Here is a 13,744-nt window from a genome sequence, read left to right as displayed (position 1 = left end):
TTGATGTTGGTCAAGGCACTAACCTCCAAGTTGACCTTCCTGGCGGCGACAAATTGTCTCCGGAAGTTGGTTTGGAGTTTGTTCCAACATCCCACCGATCTTGGTTCCAGTTTCTTGAACCATTCCTCTGCCGAACCGCTCAGAGTGAGGGGGAAGCATAGGCATTTGGCGTCATTGCTGACCCGCATGACTGTCATGACTCGGTTGAATCGTGACAAGTGATCACTGGGGTCGGAGTTCCCAGTATATGCCGCCATTTCGGGCATCTTGAAGTTTTTAGGGAGCTCCGCCTCCAGGATATGCTTGGCACAAGGCTCCCGGTCCTCACTGTCCGAGTCGGAGTCATCTCCCTTCTGCCTCCGGGAGACTCGGGCAATATCTTTTCGAAGGATGGCAAGCTCTGCCATAATCCCTTCGTTTACGCACCCGAGGAGACTTCGGGTCCGTATCTTTTTGATCCGGAGTGATCCCGGAGGTCACCTTGATTCCCATTGATTTGATTTCTCAGATCAATGGGTGGACATCTCTGTCCTCCTCTTCCTCTACCCCCTGGTCCCTGGTGCACGGAAACGCTTTTCCGGTCCCCTCGATCCTGAGGGCCAAGACTCCCTCTTTGGGGCTTGCCCCTCTGCGGACCTTTCCCTTTAAGGAAATCTGAGCGGACCTTACGCGGATCCTGCGCCTTTTTCTTTCGACCAGGGGCAGAAGTAGGGTTTTTTGTTTGGTTTTCCTCAGCAGGGTGCCTTATAGGGCTAGGTTCCCTAGGCCTTTGCTGCTGGGAATTAGGCGAAGACGTAGCTGGCTCCTCGTCGAGTCCAGCGGCCATTGCCTTGGGATGCACGTGAATGCCGAGTTTGCCTCCATGGCTTTCTGCATGGCTAGCATCACCTCATGCATCTTTTGATTTTGCACTTTCTGAGCTTCGATCTCAGCTTCGTGATCGATAGCTTTTTGTCTGAGGAGCACCAGCTCTTGGTAGCTTCCATCATCGTAAGCGTACTCGTCGAGGTGCTCCTCGTGGTTTTCATCTGGAACTTCTTCCTCGGACTCCTCTGCTGCCCTTGAGGCTACATCCTCTTCATTGGGATCTTGAGCGTCTTCTAGAGGGCGAGGGTGACGTGTAGCTCTTGTCTCCACCATTATCGTGAAGTTAAATGCTTGTTGTGAAGCAGCTTTCCTCAGCTCTCAATGAAAGCACCAAAATGTTGACTGAGGTTTTCGGCAACTAGTAAAATATGATTATAATAATGAGCTGTAAGAAAGCGAGATGAAGACTTTTTACGTGGTTGGGGCGTTAATGAGCCTTAGTCCACGAGCCACTGCTATTAATGGATATCTTTAATACAGATTCTACACTTGGGAGAATGTTTCTCTCTTTAATACAAAGAATGTTCTTGGTGAGTTTTTTCTCTTCTTGCTCTTTAGCAACCAAGATTCTCCGACCTCCTTAAATGAGCTTTGAGGGGGTATTTATAGTGTTTTGGTGGGGTAATCCCTAGAATTGTTCTTACACATGTACCTGTAAGTATCCATAAAGTTGGGCATTTCCGATGAATATACCATGGGTGATGCATGGTCAAATCCCTAGGTGCTGTAGGGCTTTTATGGAGAATGTCCTTTTTGTCTTATGATTGACGTGACTCTTCGCAGAGTAGCCGTCACTAGACTTAAATGATCATTACTGTAGCGCTGCTGTTTGGGGGTTGTGCCGTCAGACTTTATTGCGTGTTACAGTCCCAACACGCTTCCTCCCATGCAGCATTAAATGCGACTTGACTTCTCGGGAGAGACCTGACACATCCCGGAGAGCCTTCACGCTATACTAGCTTCCGGGAGTAGCTTATACTCCGGGTGTCTCCTCCGGGACCCATGTTAATAGCGCTTCCTGGTGGCATAAAAAGACTTAGCAAATCTTTCCAAGTTATCTGATCCACGTGTTCCCTCTTGACTGGTCCACGTATATTGGGCGAATTTAGGAGCAACACATATCATACTCTTTTTTCTATCTTAATATCATATATACCTTACTCAATCTAATAAGCTATTTCTTTGCCTTATATACATGTTTAATAACGTTTTTTTTTATTATTTTTAGATGTAGTATTTGAAATTTTCTTTTTTCTTCCTTTTCTCACTCTCTTTTTATTTTATATTTTCTTTTAGGCTTAGCCTACTTTTCTTTCTTTTTTTTTTATGCCTTCATCCCATGATATATATATTTTTTTTCATTTATTTGTTTTTTTTTTATCATTCAACATTTTATCTTTCTTTTCTCACATTTTAAAAAAATATTTCTGATCACATTACTACTTACTTGAATTTAAAAATGATATTATTATAATCTAATCTTCAATATGATTATTTCAAGACAAAGGAAACATATATATTCTTTTTTATTTCCAAAATAAAAAAAATAATAATTGAATTGCTCATAATACCAATAAAATTTTATTTTTATTTAAGTTAACAACTTAAGTTTATTTTTAAAATTTAATTCATTGGACAACTAATTAGTTTCTACCATAAAATATAATAGTATCAATCAATCAATATATATATATAAAGGAAAGCATTAGAAGAGTTGAGGTGGCTTTCTATATTTTATTTAGTCTAACTTATCTATTTTGTGAGAATTTTTTATTATTTTCTTAGAAAAATACACATATATTAAATTCTCAAGTGTGACTTTTTATTTTTATAACTTCTACATATAATATTCATTATTATTATTATTATTATTAACATTAATGATAATGTCTCTTCATTTTCATAACTTACACAATATAAACTATATATAATGTTGCTATAGAAAATATAATGTAATTATTTAAGGAATGCTAATATTTTTTTTTCTCTCTTTTCAATTCATTTTTATCTTTAGAAATATAGAACTTAAAATTGAATATGTTAAAGTTTATGAAGAACTTGAAGATGACAATCATATTGAAGATTTGATGATCTTGAAATTTATAGTCGCATGGATGATGATAGTAAAAGTAAAGGTGCTTAAAAGCTTCATTTTTGGGATTTCTTCATGTATTTATTTTTTTTTTTATTTCTATTTATATTTTTTTTTTACTTTTTTTTTTAATGTAAGTTTGCTTAGTTTTACCATTCTTCTTATATTTTTTATATGAATTTTACTTTTGTGTTGTATAGGTTTAGAATTTTAGTAGTTGTTTCTTAATTACAAAAAGTGATGAAGTGAGAGGTTATGTAAAAAAATTTACATTGTTTCTTTTATTTTTTTTTTATTCATTTATGTTTTTATTTTATTTCATATTTATTATTTATTACTATTTTATATTCTCTATTTTTATTTTTTGTTTCATTATGTTTCAGTTTTAGTTGTGAGTTTTATATATTTATTTTAATTTTATTTTTTTATTAGTAATAATTTAAAATTAAAATCATTTATTTTGTGATACTTAGTTCTAATCCTAATATTTCAATACAAATTCAAAAATAGTTTAATCATCATTTTTTTTTGTTCATTCTTTAGTTTTGACTAATAAAATGTATGGTTCTATGTATATTAATATGTATAATAATGACAATTTTTTTTTTAAGAATATGAAAAATTTATTAATCATTATGTCTTAATCGAATTATTAAGACAATCGATCAATATTTGAATGTTATAATAAATCTTCATTATAATAAATATTCAAGAATTTAATTATTAATTAAAAATGTAAATTTCTATATTAATTAAATTGATAGTATTGTGTAGGAATATGAGTAATCTTACAGCTTGAAATAAATAATTTACAAACACTATTCTTATACTAAACGTTTGTATATTTTCATTACTAAAGAATTTATTAAATTTTAATAACACTATATATATGTGAATTGTACATATAGAAGATGTATCATGTAGTTCATAAGAGTTTTTTTTTTTATTGATCTTTCTTCTCTATTTTGTGTTAATTTGATTAACTATTTATTTTATTTTTCTCATTTAATTTGTGCATGTTTTTTCTATCTATTTATTGATAGAGATGGATGTAACCATTATTTTATTTTATTATTATATATGACATATATGTATTAAAATAGCAGTTACATGTATTAGTTTTATTGTCATTATAAAGTCTAAAATTCAATATGATAAAATATTAATAGGTAGTGGTGGTGACAAATATCTTGGAAATAGAAGGTTTCAATTGTTCTTTGATAATTATAAGAAATAAATGGAACTTGCTAAGGAAGATACGAGACTGAACTGTAAATAAGTCAATGAGATTTGGACTTCAAGGATGGATAAAAAAAAGGGGTAAATACTATTTTGGACCCTGTGTTTTGTAAAAGTTACAGATTGGACCCTGTGTTTTGTTAAATGACAAAGTAGACCATGTATTTTCTAAAATAGTAAAAATAGGACCCTGAGCTTAATTTTTGTTAGCTTTTTTTTTTTTTTTTGAATACAACCAACTTGAAGACAATGCTTAATACGAACAGATACAAAAAATGTAAACAGTTTTGTCATAGCACTTTTAGATCGGATTATAATTAAACTTTATTTTGACAAAAAATCAATTCAAGGTCCTATTTGTACTATTTTAAAAAATACAGGGTCTATTTTGTCATTTAACAAAACACAGGGTCCAATTGGTAACTTTTGTAAAACAGATGGTCCAAAATGGTATTTACCCAAAAAAAATTAAGATTAATACACTTTTTTTTTTTTTAAAAAAAAAAAAACACCTTCAGTAGCATTCTACTCAAAGAGAGAAAGAAAAAAACAACTTAAATAGAATTTAAAAGACTATAACTTGAGCATTAGTATGTGAAACATTTAATTAGAAAGAAGTTACTCAAAAGTTTAGAAGACTTTTTGTTTTGTCTATTACACCAAATACACATGATCAATATCAATCAATATATAATATAAAGGAAAGCACAAAACATGTTAAGTGGCATCCTAATCTTCTTCTATTCTCTATTCTCTATTTTTTCCTATTTCTATTTTTTAATGCATATTTTTAGTTTTAGGTAATTAATTCATTTCAAATTCATGTCTAGCCTTAATACTATTAGCTCTTTAATTATTATGTATACTATTCTTAATTATATGTGTTATTTGAAAGGACTACCTATCATTAATTATGTAAATATTTTTTTTTAATTATATATTATTGGTAATTTCACACTAATGTTTATAGAGGTATTCTTTATTTTTCTCATTTTTTTTAACTTTTTTAATTATTTATTAAATAATTAAATATAAAAGAGAATCAATATATATATATATCTGAGAATTTTAGGGAAAGTGATGTCACATCATATATGAGAGTTTTTCTATTTTTTAGTTTTTTCAAATTTTTTAATTTTTCTTATATATTTAGAGTTTTTAATGCTACTTAAAACAAAATTTTATAACTAAAAACTATTTGTATTCTTTGTATAACTCCTATATTTATGTTTATATATTAAGTCTATAATTAATTACTAAAACTATTTATATTTTTCTATTAAAAAAAAAAACTCTTTGTATTCTAGCTCTTATTCCTTTGTCTATATATATAAGTTAAAATTTTGTTGACATTCATAATTTTTAAGTTTTTCTTATGTTTTGTTTTGCTTTCTAACTTTTTATGCTTTATTTTTATATTTCTTAATATGGCTATTAATTTTTGAAGATTTTATTATGTTTTTCTTTTCATCTTTTTTCTAATTCTTAATGCTCTATTTTCAGGTTATTTATTGGCAAATCTCTCAAATAGATATTTTGCACCAAAAACTATTAGGTAATTTTTTTCTTGCTTTGAAAGATTATCACTAATCTTTATTTGTTTTTATTTTCATCATATATCTCTCTTTCTACTATTTTTTTTTTTTTGCTCCATTCTACTCTTTCTTATAAATTTGATTTTCATAAGTTTAAATTTTTCATTTTCATCTTCTATTTTGATTTTTTGTTATTTATAGATACATATATATAAACTATCCGAATCTCATCTCATAATAAGACATAAAACCATAATATCTTTAATTTGGATAACAATTGGAAGTAGTATTACAAATTCTATTTAGTTTATGAGGAAGATTTTCAATCTTTAAAAATAAAAAAGTCATAAAATTTAAGCAATTTATCAATATAATTAATATATAATGCCACATTACTTTTTTTAAAAATTTTCTTTACAGATATATATAGATAGATTGTAATAAAAATCTGCATACATTATTTAAATTTCTATATTCATTATATATTATATTATATAATTATATAAAAAAAAGACAAATAAAAGTGACATGGCGAACTTTATGATTTTTTTTTTCTTATTTCTTGACATCTCAATTTTTCTTATTATTTAATTATTTTTTTAATAAATTTTTACTAAGTGTCCGTTTTAATTTAATTCCTTATTATTAGCCTACATAATTTACTTAATTTATAATGGGTTTATATGAAAATAAAGTTTAACATTATTTCATTATTATTAGCCTACGTTTTAATATAAATTTTCAACGTTAAATGACTAACCCTTTCTCATTCCCACTGTTTCATTTATTAAGAATGAAATATTTATGTTTTATCAATTATTATGATAAATTTTATCTAAGAAAGAAAATTATAACTGATTAATAATGAGTAATTACACATTTTGATTTAGATATATAAATATGTATAAAAATATAAACATTGTATACTTGTATATGGATATGTATGATATGGCAATGGCATCCTAAATCTTCTACAACTATTTATTTATTTCTAATTTTTAATTTTTATAGTATTGTCTTCCTTTTTTTATTATCTTCAATTTTTAATTTTTAATTATTACTTTTTATTTATTATCTTCAATTTTTTATAATAATAAATTAAAAATAATAATATTTTACTAATTCATTAAAAAAATAGTAACATGATAATAATAATTTATAATAATGAACTAATGTTTTATACCAAGTTAACAATGGTAATAGTTAACTAATAAATAAAAAATTATTGACAAATAATATTAATTCATACTTTGCTATATATTAAAACATTGTCATTTGTCACTATAGAATTTATTGTCTTTCAAATTTCCTTAATTTTAATTTACATTATTTCTCACTCTTCCTCTCTCTCTCTCATTCTTATACATATTTGTAAGTCTTAACATTTTATTGCCAATTAATTTTCTAGCTTTTCTCTTTGTTTCATTTTGTTATTGTAAAACCATTTTGATGTTTATTTGTGTCATTTGTCATTTTTTTTTTGTTCCCACTCCTTTTAATTAGTTTCTAAATAATAGTATTTTAATAATATTGTTCATATGTGTAAGATAGTCAATAATTTTTATTTTTTAATGTGTTTATTATAAATTATTACTTTCAACGACTTATAATTTAATATTTTCTTAGATGGATGCAAAAAAAAAAAAAAAACGAATTTAGTTAATGTGATGAAGATAATAATTAATAATTTTCTAATTTTAGAGTGGAATAAAATTTCAAAAAACATATCATATATATTTTTTTATAAATACTTTACTAAATTTTGGTATTTTTATTTTTGATACTAATACTATATACACAAATGAGTCTGAATTATTTATGTTGAGAATTTCATGCATTAATTATCTATCACTCAAAAAAACTTCAAATGTAATTATTATACATTAAGAAACATCATCTTCAACAAATTTTATAATTTTGTAACTCATTTGAATCATTTTACCTCTTATATCAGTACCATAATAATGAGTTATATTTTGCCAATTTTAATATGGGAGTAGATTTCAAAAGACAAATCATATATATATTTCAAATATTTGCGCTACTTTTTGGTATTTTTATTCTCTATACTAATACGATATACATAAATGACTATGAATCATTTTCATGCAATAATTCTTTCACTAAAAAAAAACTTCAAATATACTTATTCAAAATTAAGTAACATCATCTCCAACAAAATTCATAATTTGGTAATTACTCATTTGAATCATTTTTCTCTTATATCAATGCCATTTAAATCCATAACCTTTTATACTTATCTATGTTTTTTTTTCTTACAATATTTCTTTAATCTTACTTGACTTTTGAATTCCACTAACAAATTGCCAATCTCATATGATTCAAAGAAAATATTTATTGGAAGTAAAAAAATATATATTAATGACAAATATTATTACTTTTTTGTAATAATTAATATTCAGCTTAATTGAAACATAAATATAAAAGAGGAAAAAAAAAAAAAAGACAAAGATACTGATGTTATTATATTCCAATATTTTTTCATATAACAATTAAAACAACATTAGACATATTATATATATAATATATATAAATATAACTGAATATATATATAAATATTTCCACAAAGGTATTTTTTTTTTAAAAAAAGAAATATAAGAATTAAAAGTGCATAAATCTCATATCATATATATTTTTAAAAATATTATTAACTAAATAAATATAATTTAATAAAAGTGAGAAGATGAGAGATACAATCAAAAAAAAAAAAATCAATCAATTTACATATATCCTTTAAAGAAAATAAAGATACATTTTATAATTAGTAACATAATAATTTTATATTTCAATTTTATACCTATCTATAAGTTAATACCAAACAAATATAAAGAGAGTTACTATCATCTCTATTCATCATTGTCCATCATTCTCAAACTCTTGATCTTTCTACTATATATTTTTATTACATGTAAGCACAATATTTTTCTTTCCTAATTCTAAAAAAGAAAAACAAATAAAATTCTAAACATACAAGCAATTTGATTTTTGATTTTTTAGAAAGTACAAATTAATTAATAAGGTGGCATCCTACTTTTTATTTTGTGGTATTTATTTATTTTATTAAACTCTTAGTGAGTTTGTGGTTTTTTTATATAATTTTGTATACATCGAATATTAATATATCATCTTAGTAATTTGTTTAAGTAAAAATCTTACATATTTACAAATTATGTTAGGGTTATAAGTAGTATAAATCATTTCTTTATTGATCAGTTCAATTTGTCCAAAAATTAGTAGTATTTTTCTTTTATTTTATATAAGTGATTGAATACTTAAATCTTGCTCAATTAAGTGATTAAATTTAATAGATATCTAAAAAATTATTTTTACATTTTTTTTATACACTTGATAATTTTTCTTAATTATTTATAATTTTGTTATTTAATAATTAGTTTCTATATACATTAATTAGTGTATGTATATAAGTAAATAATTAAAAAAAATTGAAAAGTATTAGATTTAATTTTATTGATAATTAAGAAATAAATTTTAAAATATATAATTTCAAAAAAATTTATTAAAACCGCGCGAAGCGCGGATCCATTCCCTAGTATATATATAAAGGAAAGCATTAGAAGAGTTGAGGTGGCTTTCTATATTTTATTTAGTCTAACTTATCTATTTTGTGAGAATTTTTTATTATTTTCTTAGAAAAATACACATATATTAAATTCTCAAGTGTGACTTTTTATTTTTATAACTTCTACATATAATATTCATTATTATTATTATTATTATTAACATTAATGATAATGTCTCTTCATTTTCATAACTTACACAATATAAACTATATATAATGTTGCTATAGAAAATATAATGTAATTATTTAAGGAATGCTAATATTTTTTTTTCTCTCTTTTCAATTCATTTTTATCTTTAGAAATATAGAACTTAAAATTGAATATGTTAAAGTTTATGAAGAACTTGAAGATGACAATCATATTGAAGATTTGATGATCTTGAAATTTATAGTCGCATGGATGATGATAGTAAAAGTAAAGGTGCTTAAAAGCTTCATTTTTGGGATTTCTTCATGTATTTATTTTTTTTTTATTTCTATTTATATTTTTTTTTACTTTTTTTTTATTAATGTAAGTTTGCTTAGTTTTACCATTCTTCCTATATTTTTTATATGAATTTTACTTTTGTGTTGTATAGGTTTAGAATTTTAGTAGTTGTTTCTTAATTACAAAAAGTGATGAAGTGAGAGGTTATGTAAAAATTTTTACATTGTTTCTTTTATTTTAATTTTTTTTATTCATTTATGTTTTTATTTTATTTCATATTTATTATTTATTACTATTTTATATTCTCTATTTTTATTTTTTGTTTCATTATGTTTCAGTTTTAGTTGTGAGTTTTATATATTTATTTTAATTTTATTTTTTTATTAGTAATAATTTAAAATAAAAATCATTTATTTTGTGATACTTAGTTCTAATCCTAATATTTCAATACAAATTCAAAAATAGTTTAATCATCATTTTTTTTTTGTTCATTCTTTAGTTTTGACTAATAAAATGTATGCTTCTATGTATATTAATATGTATAATAATGACAATTTTTTTTTAAGAATATGAAAAATTTATTAATCATTATGTCTTAATTGAATTATTAAGACAATCGATCAATATTTGAATGTTATAATAAATCTTCATTATAATAAATATTCAAGAATTTAATTATTAATTAAAAATGTAAATTTCTATATTAATTAAATTGATAGTATTGTGTAGGAATATGAGTAATCTTATAGCTTGAAATAAATAATTTACAAACACTATTCTTATACTAAATGTTTGTATATTTTCATTACTAAAGAATTTATTAAATTTTAATAACACTATATATATGTGAATTGTACATATAGAAGATGTATCATGTAGTTCATAAGAGTTTTTTTTATTGATCTTTCTTCTCTATTTTGTGTTAATTTGATTAACTATTTATTTTATTTTTCTCATTTAATTTGTGCATGTTTTTTCTATCTATTTATTGATAGAGATGGATGTAACCATTATTTTATTTTATTATTATATATGACATATATGTATTAAAATAGCAGTTACATGTATTAGTTTTATTGTCATTATAAAGTCTAAAATTCAATATGATAAAATATTAATAGGTAGTGGTGGTGACAAATATCTTGGAAATAGAAGGTTTCAATTGTTCTTTGATAATTATAAGAAATAAATGGAACTTGCTAAGGAAGATACGAGACTGAACTGTAAATAAGTCAATGAGATTTGGACTTCAAGGATGGATAAAAAAAAGGGGTAAATACTATTTTGGACCCTGTGTTTTGTAAAAGTTACAGATTGGACCCTGTGTTTTGTTAAATGACAAAGTAGACCATGTATTTTCTAAAATAGTAAAAATAGGACCCTGAGCTTAATTTTTGTTAGCTTTTTTTTTTTTTTGAATACAACCAACTTGAAGACAATGCTTAATACGAACAGATACAAAAAATGTAAACAGTTTTGTCATAGCACTTTTAGATCGGATTATAATTAAACTTTATTTTGACAAAAAATCAATTCAAGGTCCTATTTGTACTATTTTAAAAAATACAGGGTCTATTTTGTCATTTAACAAAACACAGGGTCCAATTGGTAACTTTTGTAAAACAGATGGTCCAAAATGGTATTTACCCAAAAAAAATTAAGATGAATACACTTTTTAACACCTTCAGTAGCATTCTACTCAAAGAGAGAAAGAAAAAAACAACTTAAATAGAATTTAAAAGACTATAACTTGAGCATTAGTATGTGAAACATTTAATTAGAAAGAAGTTACTCAAAAGTTTAGAAGACTTTTTGTTTTGTCTATTACACCAAATACACATGATTACATTTATGCAATTAATAATGAACAATATTATGAAGAAAAAAAATGACATATGAAAATGAGTTTATTATTTCTATTTGTTAGCAGGGTTAAAAATGAGTTTGAAAGATATTTTTGGTCTTTTAGCATCAATTTGAAGTTTCTCTTGCACACATCTTAACTTAGTTTAGCCTCTCATTAATAAAGTGGAGTATCTTTGTATATAATGAGAAACAAAGAGCGAGAGAAATACGCAAGAAATAGAAATAATTTTTTTTTATTATTATGCTTAACTAAAGATGTTTTGGTACCGTATACCTTAATATAGACAGCAAATAAAGACCACGATTAGTTAGATAAAACTAACTAAAGTTCTAACAACCTAATGAAACAACCTAATGAGTACCTCAACTAAATTAATCAAATATAACTAATTTAATTAAAGTTAATTCTAATATGTGTAGAAAATAATTACTATTTATTTCTATTAATTAATTTAATTAATTAAAATAATAGAAATTTGTACATTTTATTTTTTTTTTCGTTAGAATGATTCTAATAAGAAATTTGAATTGATTTTTTTTTTTCACATGTAGGATGTTCTTACTATGAAAATTCAAAGAAAAATAAACATAATATAAAATTGTTGTTCGAATACTTCTTTCATCCATTAAGTATTTTATTCATTTTATTAGTTAATTTAATATAATATTTTAATAATATTATTATAATTCATAATTCACAGTAATCAAATATCTATATAATTTTTCAATATTTTAAGTTTATATTTATTTATATGATTTTTTAATTAGTATAAAAATGTAAATCAATTAAAAAAAATTATAAAATTTGACAACACCGCGCGAAGCGCGGCTTAATTCCCTAGTTTTTTATAAACTAAATTTAATACAACAAACTTAAAGTTACTAAAAATATATCTTAATTGGCAACATAGATATTAAAAATTTAGCTAATAAATTATGTAAATTATTTTATTTAATTGTAACACATTAGTTTTTTTTTAAGAAAAATTGTGACGCATTAGTTTCTTAAATAAGTTTAAAGGTAATAAAAATATTGCTTAAAAAAGTAATTTAAAAGTTTCTTAAACAACAAAACAACATAATATAATATGAAAATAAATATATAATTTTATTTTAATGCATTAGTTTCTTAAATACCTTTGAAAGTAACACATATGTTGCAAAAAAAAGTAATGTAAATTTTTTAAGTCATTTAGTTACTCTTTAGATATTAAGCCTAAAAAAATTCACTCGTTAACTAAATAAAAATTAGAAACTAAAAGGATATTTTTATTTTATTTTTTTTTAATGACAAAAAAATATATGTTTCCTACATATTAAAATGATCATTTTAAGGAGTGGGTTGCAATTGTATTTTTGAGCCAAAATAATTAGGGTGTAATTGGAATTTTTTTTTTTAAAAAAAAAAACTATGAAAGAAATAAAAATATTTTTTTTTGAAGAAAAAGACACATGTTTTAGTTTAAAAAAAAAAAAGTAAATTTAAATAAATAGAGTGGAAGGAGTGCACGTGTTTTTTTGATTTTCAAAATAGAGAAGTTTGAATATATATATACAGTACTTGGAACGTTAGTATTAAATAATTATTTGTGTAAGGTTATTTTTGTAAATAATTTGATAATAAAGTATATTATTGAAAAAATCCCAAAAAAATTTGGGGCCCTTATATTAAAAAAATATGGTATTTCTCAAAATCAGTAAAAAAATTGTATAATTTTAAAAGTGAAAAAAAAAATTTGGGTCCCTAGGCTAGGTGGGCCCTAGGCACAGGCCTAGCCCGCCTACGCCCAGGGCCGAGCCTGACTATTATAAACAAATAGAAAGAATATGAAGCACTGAAGCAGTACTACCTTTCCAAACTCTAGGGCTCTCATTAGTGATTACTCAAATACAGTCACACCACAATTTTTATTTGCCAAATAAAAAGTAGAAAAATAATTATTAGTATTTCGTAATAATCTTTGTAGGACGATACTCATAATTATAGAGCATCTGTAATAGTAGTACTTTTTAAAAGTGTTATATATATCCACATCATCCAAGATATAATATTTTATTTTATCTTTCTTCAGCGTTATTTTTGACACATGCATTTACTTCTAAACACTTTAATAGTA

Source organism: Cannabis sativa, chromosome 7, assembly GCF_029168945.1.
Source record: "Cannabis sativa cultivar Pink pepper isolate KNU-18-1 chromosome 7, ASM2916894v1, whole genome shotgun sequence".
Classification (NCBI taxonomy): Eukaryota; Viridiplantae; Streptophyta; class Magnoliopsida; order Rosales; family Cannabaceae; genus Cannabis; species Cannabis sativa.
The sequence above is the reverse complement of the archived record's forward strand: the minus strand, read 5'-3'. Positions refer to the sequence as shown.